The following is a 15,558-nucleotide window of genomic DNA, read 5'->3' on the forward strand; positions in this document are numbered from 1 at the left end:
CGCCTACCAAGCCCAGGCATCATGTTGGTACTAGAGTCACATCAGAGAAAAACAGACAAAATGCAGACTTTCACAGAGCTTACATTCTAGTCAAGGAGACAGAAAATAAAAATAAAGCAAACAGTTATAAAAGATTATGAGTCACAAAGTTATGTGATTTAAAACAAAACAAAACAAAATTAAGGCATTTGTACTCTAAATGGTGGAGTCAGGAAAGATGTCCCTGAGGCATTTAAGTCACATTTAAGCTGCTGTCTAGTAAACAAAAAGGTTCTTGAAGTGGAAACAGCATGTGGCCTTGAGGAGGGAAACAACTCAGTGTGTTTGTATTTAGAGTAATTTGAATTTTATTACGGTGGAAATGGGAAATTCTTGAGTTTTAAGCATGATTCTATTTATATTTGTACCAACATGTATTTATTAAGTGCCTATTGTATGCCAGACACTGTTCTAGGCATTGGGGATATAGCAGGGAACAAAACAGACACAATATCTGGTGGCATAGAGATTTAATTCTAGTGTTTTAAAAATATCCTGGTTATTGCTCAGTGGAAAAGGGAATGGGACAGACAAGATTATGAGAAGACTAAAAAGAAACCTATCACAGGAATCCAGTGGAGAGATCATGAATGTAGGAGCCCAGTTGAAAAACTCACCTACCCTGGGATGGTTTTATGAATAAAACGCTTTGAATACATAGTCACTGTCTTTTAGAATCAAACCACGGCAGAATTACAGCATACAAGGGTACCAAGTAATATACAGCAAAGAGTATACACTAATCATTAAATCAAGATACATTTTATCCAAATGTAAATTCCAGATGGATTAAAGATCTTAGCATAGACTAATAAAACCGTAATATACAGAGGACAATTTCCCTAATTCTTGGGTGGGGAAAGCCTTTGTAAGTGTATCATGAAACACAGAAACATATAAAGAAAAAGATTGAAAGGTTTGACTACATAAAAATTTTAAAAAAAAAACATTCTGTAAAGCAAAAACACCATAAACGTAGTTTAAAAACAACAAACTGGAGAGGAGGGCAGCTGGCAAAACACTTACAAACTTAAAAGATAATGTAGAAAGACCTCCAAAAAGTCAATACAAAGAATTTTTTTAGAAACACATTTTCATTTCTGTCACTGTTAGCAGGACATAGTCCATCTAACTTGAATGCCTGCTACTGTGCTCATTCAACAAAGTTCGACAAATATTTAACTCCTAACATGTGCTGTGCTAAACATTGATAATAATCTACATGTCTTTAACCCATTAAATTTACAACCGTTCTTCATTTCTGTCATCTCATTGGCCAGTTGGAACCACTGTAGGGAAGACAGAGGCACTTTATAGGTGAGGAGACGCTTAGGGAGCTTACCGGATTTATGCGGGACCACCTGATTAGAGGTTGAGCTGCAACTAGACCTTAGTGTGCCCACCCCAAACCAGCATTCTTCCCAGGACCCCACACAGACACATCTCAAACCACCGTTGAGTCACATTGGAGAGCATGGCTATGGCTCGTGGTGCACAAGCTTTCAGTCTGGTGGTTTAAAGGCCACTTGGCTTCTGCACAGACCTTCAGCCCAGTGACCCAGTACTGCGTCTCAGAGTGCACTGTGGAAATCTGGGTATGAATCCTAAGGCAAACACTGCTGTTTTCCAGAACAGTAGGCACTGGCATCCCTGAGTGTGCATTTTGTTCAGGGAAAGTAATTGCTCTGAGGTCAAGACAGGGCGTCTTAGCCATAGATTTCTACCAACTTTCTGTCACAGCACTGGTTCTGGGTAAGATCACTGGGAGACACCAGGAGGCCCACCTTTAAATGAATAACATAAAAAAGTACAAGTAGCCACTCCAAAGTTACCTCATAAAGGACTTTAAAAAATACTGTGATATATGAATAAACCCATTTTTCTACCCTGTTACAATTTCAGATATCTGATTCAGTGTGATTTTCTAAAGGAAAATAGATTTTATCCTATGCCAGGAGATTTGGTTTTTAGTCCTCCTGTGCAACTGTGAGACTTTGATCAAGGTACTTGCTTTTCCTGAGCCTCAGTTTTCCTATAAGTTAAATAAAATAAAATGAAATGAAATCTCTTCCAATTCTGTGATATCATGATATCATCATTTGAGTATTTTAAATATTGAGATTTGATTGAAATATCTTTTAAACCTTGAACAATGAAAATATGTAGAGAATAAAAACAAATCTTAGAAACACTGAATCATATCAATACCTATCAAAACTGGGATTTAGTAGAAATACATTGGGAGGTATGGGTTTTCAAAGCTTTTTTTTTTTTTTTCCCCACTCTGAGGTTTCTTGGGTCCTTATTCATTTACCCAAGAAAGCTTAATTTAGAATTGGCCTGATTCAGAGTCTTTAGGATTGGTTCAGAGAGTCTTAAGGGCCACTTAAATGCCACCTTCCATTTCCTGGGCAAGAGTGCCTGGGCTGGCACAACCCCACAGCCCAGCAGGATAGCAGTGGTTGTGGTAGGAGCTGCAAAGGGGTTGCTGTTTCAGCCCCTGAAATTAGTGCCTAGAGAGCTGGAAATTCCAGTAGTCTCTGATCAGATGGTCCGGAACTGGAAATAACAGGAGTGAGAAGTTCATGAAAGAGAAGGCTACAATCCCAAAGGGAATTTGCACGAGTGCTATACACCACTTTCAGCAAAAGAGATTTCTACTCCCTTCCTGGCTCTCAGCCTCCAGATCTTCTGTCTTCTCCTGGCTGTCAATATTTAATATTAAATCATGTGGTATGTGCATCTAGACCCACTCAGAGAAAATACCACCCTGTCTTCACCCCACCTCTTCAGTTCTTCTCTTTCTCTCACTCACCTTCTTTCTGTTTTTCTTTGTCACCTCCCTTTCTCTCTGATTGCAATTTCCCTAATATAATATACACCCCAGCAATTCCCACACACTTTCTGAAATGTCAGGCATGGAGTGAATACAAAACAAAATGCACTAACTGAATCTTAGTTTCTACATTGCCAGAGGAGGGGTTATGATTTTTGCATAGCAGTTGTCAGTGTCCCATTCTCTACTAAGATCCCCAGCTAGTAGGTAGAGCAGCCAGGTAGAGAGATTCAACCCCTTAAAAGCTACGAGAGACTTCTCTCACAGCATATTATGGTTACTTATTCAGTGGCTGATTAGGTGACTTGTAAAAGTACAATCTTCAAGTAAAAAGGAAGAATATATAATACATGTCAGTACCCATAGTCAGTTTTTGCTAAAAATACTTCTTCTTTTTTTTTTTTTTTGAAGTAAACCAAATTATGAATCTCTAAATTGGTATTCAAAACTGACACACAACCAACTCTATCTGGAAACCAGCAGCTAGTGATTCCAGACAGAGAAGGCAGGGAGCTGGTATAACTTCGGGAGACACTGATAGTCTGATTACTCAGCCACTGAACTGAGTAAGAGGAAGGCCTGGGGCTATCTACATCATGATAAAGACCTGGAACATAAGATTAACCAGAGTCAGTGTATGAGAAAGGGAACAGCCTTTAACTGACTTTCTTAACTATCTTGAGAGTGTTAGTACTAAGCACAAGAGTGAAACGGACAGTGGGTATATTCGTTCTTACCAACTTTCAAGTTGACCCTAAATATTCAGTAAAGCAGAATAATATGTATTTACACGACAGTGGGAAGCTAATCAAATAGTTTAGACTCTCTAGTCATACATCTTACACTCCAACCATATCAATTTTCTTACATTCTTCAAACCAGCCTGGCCTATTCACAGCCACTAAGCATGTGAGTGAGTTGTTACTTTCCTTGTCTGAAACGCCCTCCTCCTCTCCCATGTTTTAGTATGCTGTTCCGCATCCCTCAAAATCAACCCAAATGCCCTTCATGAAACCTTTTTTTATTTTCACAGACACCCCTAAGCAGAGTTGGAAACTTTTTCACAGGGGTGGCTCACAAAATCGATTTCTTTCCTCTTAGAGAACTAAGCACATTATGTTGTAACTCAGTGTGCACATGTCACTTCTCCCCATATCCCTCCTCCCCACATTACACCAGAACCTGAGTTTAATTGAAGCAAAGCCATTTCTTAGTTAACTTTTTGTCTCTAGTACAGGTCTGACACATGAAATTTTGAAGACTGTTGTTTCAGCAAAATGAATTTTCTATAATGTTAGAAAAATAAAGGCAAGGAAACAATTCCTGAACATATTTCAATGATCAGAAAAGGAAAAGTTCACTGCCTGAAGTCTTAGAAAAGGACTAATCCGCTTTAGTGAATTCTGAGTTAATTCAAACGTCCAAGTTTCCAAAATTCAGGAACGGAACATTTAGAAGTTAAAAAAAAAAATCTATAACTGCGAGTGGAGCAGTGATGAGTACCTCACAAACATAAAAGAATTGTAATCTCTAGTTTTCTGTCTTTTTAAAGAAAGCTTGCAAATGCTTCCACCCTGCGTAATTAATGTAATGATATGACGAGCTACCACTTCTAACTTCCTTTGGTCGACAAGATGCGGAGACGTCGGGAAGGCTAGGAAAAGCTTACTGTTATACTGTTACCTCATAGATTCTGGGAATAGGTTTCTTTAATCTGTATGGCTTCACGCACTTTCGACTTGAGGATGAAGAGAAGACCAAGAAAACTTCACAAGAGATGATACTCAGAATTTTTCAAAGGGGAAAATAAAACATCATTCATACCTGGGCAAGACCACCAAGCAGGCTCATCATGTGTTTATGAATTTGGGAATGATGACTTATACATGTTTGGAGGAGGCAGATATAGATATAGATATAGATATAAATTATCTTTACATATTTTTGAGGTACAGGAATTTGTGAGCCTTGACACAGAAACAAATTTTTAAAAAAGACAGCAAAACGATTCCACAGTGTCCCCTGAGGTGAGATATGTGAGAGCCTGAAAGTGAAAACAGCAGGAGCTGAGTTATCCACTGAGAGGGCAGGCATGGCTCTCTCTTCAGCTTAGCCACTCTAACAAGCACTGAGGCAGAACTTGAGAGGAAAGACATCAGCACTTATATTCAGAAATCTCCTCTGAGAAGACACAGCTGCAAAGACTGCTGGTTCATCAGAGGACACGAGGAAGAGCAGGTTTGACAGGAATGGCATTTGTACTGCTGATGGCTCTGTTGTGCTCTGTGCTGTTGCAAGCCTATAAGGCAAGCAGGACAAAAGGGCATTGATGCTCTTTTGGCTCTGTCTGAATGAGAGAAAGTTGTGTAAGGGGCCAGCAGGCGGGTAGAATGAATGGCATCATTTAGAGCCAGAAGTCAACCAGAAGGGATGGGGCAGGAACGTTTTCATTTCTATGTTCCATCCACACAGTCCCTAGAATTGTTCCCCATACACTAGGGAACTCAGCCAATATTAATTAGGAAGAAGGAAGAAGTGCACTTAGAAGCATGAAGTACCACTGAAAAGACTGAACGTGGGTAGAGAGAGACAGAAAAAAAAAACAAAAAAAAAACACAGAAGCCATACTCATTTTGAAAGTTGGGGTTAAATCTGTAAGCTTTCAGCCCAATCTAAAAAGCTAAATCCAAGCTTCTTGCATAAATTCTGTTTTAGGAGCTTAAAGCAGACAGGATTGAGTCAGCGAGTACAGCCAATAAAAGTATTTCCCTGCTTCTTTATTTGTTTGTTTGTTTTTTAATGGAAGGGAAGGAGAAAGATAAGGTCCGGAACATCAGGCATAGCTGAAATTCTATGTTACTAATGAACCAGGGGCCTGAAAGGCAAGAAGCTCATTAGTGGCTTCTGTGGAGAAGGCTGGGACACTCGATGCTGGAAGGAAATGGAAAAGCTGCCAGTTAACAGCAGGAACATCTAAATCATCACACTTAGGAGGAGAACTGGAAAAACAAGACAGCATTTTACCCTCCACAGAAAAATAATAGTGAAAGAAAGCCTTCATTGAGAGTATATACGGAATGTTTTAAGTCAGGCTGCTAAATAAATAGCTGCTGTTGATGAAGGCAAGAAGATAAACAGGCATGCATAATGGTCAGAAGGGCACGCAGCACTGACTGTGGGGCAGAGAGCACCTTTAATTCTAGATCACTAAATCAAACATACCTCAGGGAGTCCTGACTCAGAAAGAATCCTCTGATTGCCCCTCAGCCTGTGGCAAATCCTAGGTGCAGCCTATGAAAATACAACACAGTTCGGTGGCCTGGGCCATATCAAAGAATCGACATGTATTAAGCATTTACTATGTGCAAGGCACTATGCTAGTCACTGTAGAGGGACATGAAAGCATCCCTCTTCTCAAGGCAGTTTGCAGGTATTTGGAGAAACAAGATCTAAACACACGAAAGGATAACCAGAGGTGCAGCTCCCTGCATATCACGGAATGGCCGAATGATAAGTATTTCAGGAGTCGCAAGCAGGGCAAGGTTGCCAGGATGTGAGGTGTGAAAGTGGACTGTTCATCGATGGAAAGGACACTGGAGCAGAAAGGGAGTTTAGAAAGCAATGCAGCCCGGAGCTTTTTAGAAATTATAAAAATGAAGGATCTAAGGGGTCATGGTCTGTCCATAGTATCACAGTGACTCACAGTCTTTCAGGGGGAGTTAGTATTTAAATGCCAGCTCCACCATGTATTTCTGGCAAATTATTTAACCTATCTTCACTCAGTTCATGAATAAAATAGGGGTAATAATGCGAAGCACCAAGTAAAGGGAGAATGAAATACCGTTATTTTTCAGCCATGATGTTCTTTCCCTCTAATCTAAACTCAGCCTCAGAGCCTTTCTTAGCACAGAGCACCAGGCCGTCAGCCATTTCTAAGTGAACAGAATTTCCAGTGATACTAAACATATTTTTTCAATATATCAAGGAGGGTTTTACTGCTACTGAGGATAAATTTCTATAAGCAGATTAAAAACCACTGGTTGGTTTTTTTTTTAAGTTTGCAATCTAATGTCTTTCTTAAACCTAAATTATTTCTTGGTTTGATTTGCAATTTTCAAGCCCCAACAGGTCTCTCCATTAGTTGAAACCAATTACACAGAGAGTCTCTGCAATGCCCGATTGTTCCCATAAGTCTGCTTCAAAATGCAATTTACTGTTTCATATTTAAGTACAACAAAAGTGGTCTGGTGTCAGTTTTTCATGTGACATGTCACAAGGTGGCTGTTCATTAACGCTGTTGCACTGAATGACTGGCAGCTGAGCTCCCCCCACCTTGATGAGGTGGTGGAGGCCAATTAGAGTCACCCCCAGTTGCTTTAGACGCGCTCCTCCACCATGGTTTAGCTATTTTTCATTTAACGGGCAGAGTAAATCTAAAGGCCACCAAATGTTAAATGTGGGGAAGGACCTTAGAAGTGAATTGGTTCACTCTCCCTTCTAAGGCACAGTTCCCTATCACTGAAGACCACCTTCTGAGGCAAGCTGGAAGTTAGCCAGCCCCCATTATTCAGCAAGACTGAATGAAAGGTGTGTTCATTACACAAAGAGAAGTCTAAACAGCGGAAGCAGGGGCACCGGTGAAAGACAGCAATCCCACCTACTCAGTCATCTTCTACAGGGAGGCCATCAGCTGCTCACCGAATTTATTGGCGATTATATTGAATAATATTGGTACAATATTATTACCATGTTCAATACTGTAATACTCTGAGAGGCAGGACTGAAGAAACCCTAATTCTGAGTGACCAACGTCATAAGTAAAAGAAAGGAGAAATGTGAAAATAGCTGAGACTAAACATGCCTGCCTCACATGGTGCAAAGGGCAGATTTGCAATGAAGGAACACCCAACCCCAGAAATGGGAAGATGTTGGGATGGAAGCAGGCATAGATGATGATTCCCTCCAGACTGTTTAATGGGAAGATTATGTGTTGTATCCAGCTTCATAATGGAGGGAAACTAAAGGGCTTGCCAATGAAATGCTGATGGAAGTGCTCAGCTGCAAACCATTATTTACTTCCTTTGATTCGCTAAAGTACAAATAATCAAAATGATACATAAATTTAATTGCTGGTGTCATGTAGTTATTTTTGAGGAACAGCCACAAATCTAAGATCTGGTATTTAACAAACAACTCAGGCTACCTACTCAGACTAAACACATAGTGTGTTTTCCAGGCTGTAATTTTATAAAAACAAAATGTCTTTAGAGAGAGAACAAGCTAGTACTATTGCTTTAAAAATCACTTTAGGAAAAGTTTTCTTACTAAACTAAAATAAAACGTAGACAATCTAATCCATTTTGCTGGCTGGCCCTGATCCGCCCTGGTGTGCCATGTCATTACCTCCATTTCATTGACATCCCACACAAATGTCGTCCCTCTAACTGTCTCTGGGAACAGATAAACTCCTTTCTCTTTCTTGTGGGGCTTTGTTTCTCCAAGAACAGGGGTTTGCAGATAATTTGGTTCTGGAATATTTTACACTCTTAAAAATTATCAAGTCCCTAAAGACCTTTTGTTGTGTTCATTATATCTATCAATATTTACTGTATTAGAAATTAAACATATTTTTGTTTCAACACAAAACAAAATTTAGTGAATTTTGCATTGTTTTGCATTTTGCAATTTTTTTAATGTCTGGATTAATAGAAGAAAGCTGGCTTCTCATAGTTACATCTACATTCAATCTGCTGAGGTATGTTGTTTTAGTTGAAGTGTATAAGAAAATCCAGCCTCACACAGGTATGTAGATTAAAAAAAATGGAAAAGTATTCTAATGGCTTTTTCAGATAATTATGGATATTCTTCTACCTTTCTACTCATATTCAACTGGTAGTAATTGTTTAAAGGTTAGTTGCAATGTGGAATCTGAAATATTATCAATGAACTTTTCCTATTCTGTTACACTAAAACCCATTGGCCTATCTTTTATTTTGAGTAGATGTTTTACTCATGTATGATTTTATAAGATCATGCATTGGTCATTTGCAGTGGTTATCATACAGGGTCTAAAAATCACGTACATCTATGAGGTCACAGTCTCATAGAAAATTTGAAGTATTAGGAAGCTTTTCAGCTCATGGTTGTGGATATATTTTCCAAAATTCTGGGTTTTGCCTTAAAACTTGCATTTCATCATTGATGACAAATATTTTCTTTTCCTCTTGAAGACACAGGCTCACTTTGTTCGCTTTTGAGAAAATGTGTGCTCAAGTCAAAATTACCATGGTTTGTCTATCAGGCATTCTTTCGGGTAAAAATTGGTGTTCCTTGAAAAAAGCACCTAGTTCAGCCTACAACCCAAATAACTGCACAAGTACTTTCCCTGGAGATAACCACCATACTTTGAAATGCTGCAGGAGTGATTTATGTGTACTTCTCAAACAATACTAAAAAGATGTGTACTCTAGGATCAAGACAAATTTAGTAATGTGTGCTGTTTTGGCAAGGACAATTTAAGTGAAGCTTCTTTTTTCAAAAAAAGTTTATTATTTATGCATTATTTTAATTTATTTACTGTGAATACTTGGCAGTGAAGAATACAACGACCATGAGTACAATTTGGAACGACTGCCTTGATTTGCACTAAGGCAACGGCAGTTTTACTCACCATCGCTTTTGCCCTACCAGTACAAATGTAACACAGTGAAAAATGCAAAAAATGTCTTAAGTATTATTATGAAAATAATTTTGACCTGGCAAACACCCTAAAAGTATCTCAAGGACCCTCAGGAGTCCAAGAAACAAAGCTTGAGAATTCCTGTCCTAGAGAACTTCAGCAGATTTTGCAAGCCAGCATAATTAAGTGTAAAAGGAAGAATATCCAAATGGTAGCGATCATTAAAAAAAATTCATAAGTGCTTTAGAATAAAGCCAATAAAAATCTCAAGGTATAGGAATGTTATGTTCTCAAAACAAAAATATGTTCCCCTTGCCCCACAATATTTGCCCTTACCTCTTGTTACTTAAATTTCTCTCTGCCTTAGATCTCAGAGTTATAAAATAGAAATAATAATAGCATCTATCTTGTAGGATTGTTTGGAAGATGAGATAATGTCAAGCCAGAAGAGTACTTAGCACAGTGTCTGGCACATGGTAAGTGCAAAACAAATATTATTGCCTATTATTTTTATTTCTATAATCCCTCACTAGCCTTAATTTCTTTCACTATTGCTCAAAATGGATATCTTCCCTTATGGACATTTCAGACATTTATTTTTCTTCACAATTGTAAGCTCTTTATTGAGGACAGCTCTGACTCATGAGAGTGAAGTTACTTATAATACGTTTCTGTTATAAAAATATAACTCATTTCTTCTTCCTAAATGTTCTCATATCACAACACTGTTTGACAGGTTTTCCTGAAAGATTTTTTTAAAATAAACTTAATACTGTCAAGGCAAAATTTGAAATAAAATGCAAAGAGCCTATACAATTAATACCTACTATATTTTATCTCTAGGCAAAGGACAAACGGTAGCTCTAGGTCCTTGTACAGTATGATTGTTAACTTGGAATGATGAGTTATGGTGAAAGAGTTTGTGAGTTTCATTATACAGCTCAAGATTTTAATGACTAAATGGCATAAAATATTACTCTTGACATGACATTTTCCTTTATTAGAAAATATTTTTATATAACTAAGGAACATCATTAGCAAAAATATTTAATTTTGCCGAATATTATTCTGGGTTCCGGCTGGCACAGGATGAGACATACTGCTCAGTGCAAATTCCTCAGGCTGAATGAAGGCTTTGAATTTGAATGAATGTTCACATACTTCACAAAAATGTGGCCTTCCTTCTGGCTCAGACTTTGAGAAATACCTCTGTCAGTGCTTACACCGTTTCAAGAAGGCTCCCTGGTTTATGACCAGATTAGCCTATTTTCCTCCCAGTGTATGGTTCCCAAGTCCACATGTGGAAGTGTTTCCCCGAGAGCAGTAATAAGTGAGGCATGTGTTTCAAGAGTTCCCGTAGTCATGAATAATCAAAGTCTAATAAAGTTTGAGAGAGACTAGATTTCAGATAGGATCTTATTTTAGCTAGCTAGAAGATAGGAAGAAAGACTTAGGCTCTGACACTTAAACAATATTTGAAAGTAAATCCTCCCTACCCCATGGCCCTGAAAACCAGTAAACTATCTATATGAATTTTAGGCAGCAACTGACATGTTAAAAAAAAAATGCAAGCCAGATACAGAATTGGAGCAGTCCAAAATGTGGCTAAGTCATCTTCTGTGTCTCTGCTACATGCTTCTGAGCTGTTTTTGGCCTTGAAATGGGGCAAAAGTAAGCCAATAGGAAGATCTCCAGAGGACGAGTGGTTGTAGTCATGTGTGAGCATGGAGGATGACGTATTCTCTAATCAGTTTATGGATGTTGGGACACTCAGGAATACCTTTAGTAGAGCAATCTGAAGAAGATCCATGCACTATGGATATCAATGGCTAGAGAACAATGGTGGGAACACATCTGTTTAAATGTAGCCTATCGGTCAAAAAGTCTTAACATGCACTTGGCTGTTGGATGCACTCACACTGATCATTGGAAGGTAATGTTCATTTCAGCAACGCTGCTTTGTGCCAACCATGAGACTAAGACGTAGCCACCACAAGGGGAAATATGTACTAAAGGAACAGTTACAGTGGGCAGGGTGCTCTTGGCTACAGAGACAAAAGAATATGAAGCTTTGTCATCCACCTTTAGCAACAAGCAACAATATGTCTTCAAATATATACATGAAGACAGGTGAATGAGTAAGTAGACGAATAAACAAAGGGATCACGAGTAAACCATCAGTAGAAAACCCAGGCATCTTCTGCAACTTGCATAGGTACTGGAATGAATAATTCACTTTCTTATTTAGTTTCTGCAGCCACTTGAGCTCAACTTAATCCTTGCATAAAGTGACAGCTGGAAGTAGTATTTCACTTTTATAACTTTCAGAACATTTCTTGCGGTCAAGTATTTGGTTTTGTGCCCATGTTTGTTTTTGCACCTCCTTGTGCTACACAGCAACCCTGCCATCTCGAAGCCAAGGCCAGACAGAGTCTGGGAGGCAAGTTCCAAATGGCTGACAGTTCCAGGTTCCAGATATAAGAAGGCATCTCTCCTCTGTCTCTCTCTCTTTCTTTTCTGGTGACAGGGAGAGTGATTTCTCTGCAATATGACATTTAAAATTACGCCTAGCTTTCACTAAAGATAAGCAAACTGCCAGCCCTGAAAGAACTGGGAGGACACAGGATTCAAGAGCCCAAGAAGCGTGGGAAGCTTGTTCCTCACCCATGTGTGTGGTTCTGGTAAGAGCTGACCAGTCCCGGTCACCCTCTCTCCATTTCCAGGGTCCCTGGACATTCCAACAAGGGGGGGGGGAGGGGAAAGGGCAGAAGTAAAATAAAATAATCAAAAGTAGTTAATAGAATAAGCAAAATGGTTAGAGAATAAGAAAGAAAACCAAAGATATTTTAGATATTTGCTAAATAGCTTAGATCATTTCATAGATGTCAAAATTAAGACAACATAAATTTTTTAAAACCGTGGACAAGTTTGTTAAGATTAAAATTTAAAGCATAAAAGGTTATTTCTTCAAATAAATTGGCTTCCACTCTGTTGAATTTACAAAGTATTCAATAATTCTGCCTTCAACACTATATTAACGTTAAACATAGTAGGCATAAGTTACAGTGAGAATTGTAAAAAATGAAATTCCAAGAACCAAAAGCCATAGTCCTACAGCTTCTCATTTCTGCCTCATTCTTACTATCAAAAACAGACTTCACACCATCTCTAGAAAATTTCAAATACCTACTCCCTTTCATTCTAATTACCTTCTGCAAGTATCATTTGGATATTATCACCCTCTGAAATGTGTATAATAGCTCCCAAAAGTTCTTCAGTTAAAAGTAAAGCTTATAAACATGGCCTTCCAGATTCATTAGCTATTAAACCTTTCATCAAACATTTATTGCATACCTAATGCATGTCAGGCATTTGAGAAGTGTGGGAAATATAGAGATGAAAGAGGGGCTTATACTATTGAGCAACACACAGTTTGGGAGGAAAAACTGATATGTAAATAGCCTTCCTCCAATTAGTGTTGTGTTTGTTATGGGACCTTGCAGACAAGACATCTAAAACCCAGAGTTGACAAATAGGGAAGGCTTTTGGGGAGAGATGATGATTAGGTTAATTTTAAAATAAAAAGTAGACATTATCTAGGTGAATACAGTCCATGTCCAGGGGACAGCATGTACAGAGGCACAGGGGTAAGAGAGAATATTGTTCAGGGAATTAAAAAAGGAACAGCATGACTGAAGTGTAAAGAATATGAGACAGGTGATGAAACCAGTCAGTTACATAGGGAACAGCTCACTAAAAGCCCTGCAAAGAGTTTAGATTTTAACGCTAATGTAATGAGGTCATATGAAAGATTTTAAGTAAGAGGACATATATTGTATATGATAATTTTTGCATTTTAGATAATTTCTCTAAAAGTCTCATGGAGCATGGATTGATGTGGGAAGACCTATTGCGAAGCTATGAAGAAAACTGGTAGATGAATAAAAGGACTTGGATTATAGCATTCTTGATGGGGAAGAGAGTGTGGAAAGAAAGATACGGGAAGATGAAATTTAGAAACAGAATGGATAACATCCAGTCACAAATTGCATTGGAGAGCCAACATTGAAGGAGAGAAAAAGCAAATAATATACCCAGTTAATGATTTAGAGAGTTTGAAGAATGATCAGGTCTGAGAGGAGAGATAGACTCAACTATGGATATATTGCCTTTGAATAACCTTGGTATGTACAAGTCTATGCTGCAGGGCACGTACTGGATGGAGCAGGAGGTACTTGTTTAGGAGTCATCAGCATATTAGCTATATGCATGTTAGTTGAAAACTGGCAGAGTAGATGAGATTTGGGTTTTACAACTGAAATCAATAATCAATAATCTAAAAGGTGATTTGAAAGAGTGATGCCATGGGAGTCAAGGGAGAAAAGGCATTTAAGAAATAAGTGGTCACCAGTGTTTTAAATACAGCACAGGTTTATAGTGAGAGAAAGCCTGAAACCAGCAACTCTTTAGCCTTTCCATGATGGCTTCATTTGAACGTTAGGGGTAGAATCAGAGTATATGGAGTTGAGTGAATGAAAGGCCAGGCATGGAGAAAATGTGAGTCTAACATTTTGTAGCCAGAGGCTCACAGAGTTGTCCAAGAGGGGACTCAACCCAGAGCAGCGGTGACCAGGTTCTTGTCTCCACGCAAGAAAGAATTCAAGAGTGAGAACGATGCAAGAAAGCATAGGATGTTTATTGAAATGAAGTACACACTTACGAGAACAGTGCTGGGGAACTCAGAAAGTCCTGACCACAGGTATTTATACCTCCTGGGGACAGGATTTGGGGATCTCCCATTGATGTGGCTCCTCAGTTTCCTCCCAGTAGGTGGGGTCCTCAGTTTCCTACTCTTCCTTATTTGGCTTCTCCAGAACTGTAATGGCATCAGATGCACTCTGGGAGTTGTAGTAACCACAATGTAAATGAGACTATAATGATATTATAATTAGCTAAAGGTCAGATCCCAGTCAAGGGGATTAGCCTTGCTGGATGAAACTGGTTCTTATTCCTCTCCAGCTGGAGGTGCGGAACAGTCACTTGTTACTTGTGTAACCAGTGAGGTGCCTCACTTTGTATCCTGGAGGGGTTGTCAATTTCCTAGGATCCATGTCCTGCCTCAGTTTGAATCATCCAAGAAGGACTAGGTTATGCTGCAGGAACAAACAGCTCTTAAATTTCAGTGGCATAACACAACAAAGCTTTATGTTTCATTATGCTACATATGCAGTGCAGATTATTAGGGGACTCTGTTCCACTCAACACGTGCATTTACAATTCTTGCAACAAGAAAGAGAGAACTGCTGCGTCTCACAATAGCAATTAAGTGCTTTCTCCTGGAAGCAATACCTGCCACTTCACTCTTACTTCACATGGCCACACAAGGCAGAGGAGATCTGGGTACAATCTTCATGAGGGTATTAGGGTACCACTGGCTACAAAGGGTTCTTAAGTTTGAAGAGAGATTTTTGTTTGGCTAGTTTTAATATGGAACAGACAATGGCACTGGTGAGATGCATTTCCACAGCTCATATTTTGTCCCCTAGTTCTGCAACACACCTATAAACACCATTCATGTCTAACTTCTCCACAGGAATACCCTTCCTACTATACTATATTGGGTACATCTTGCTTCCCCTTAAAAACTTCGCTCAGCAATCACTTCATGCATGAAGCTTTGATGAAGCTATTTATATCTGATTTCATTTAGGTAAGGATATTTTGTCATGCGTCCATTGTTGACTTATTTGTATCTTTTTCACATGTTTTGCAGTCCTTTTCCCTAACCCTCTAAAGAACAAGAATGTTTCGTTTTGCTTTTTTCCTTTCTTTCCATAGGGTAGCCAGCCACAGGTATATACTCAAGTCCCTGATGTTGGCTAAACAATTGGTTTCTCCCTGGACAGAGAAGACCTTTCTGCAAAGTTGTTTGGATCTGACCACCCCTGAGCACATAGAATCATTTATACAATGGTTTATGAAGAAAACTGCAGCTTGTTTTTTT

The sequence above is a fragment of the Hipposideros armiger genome, unplaced genomic scaffold (assembly GCF_001890085.2).
Source record: "Hipposideros armiger isolate ML-2016 unplaced genomic scaffold, ASM189008v1 scaffold_169, whole genome shotgun sequence".
NCBI classification, from domain to species: domain Eukaryota; kingdom Metazoa; phylum Chordata; class Mammalia; order Chiroptera; family Hipposideridae; genus Hipposideros; species Hipposideros armiger.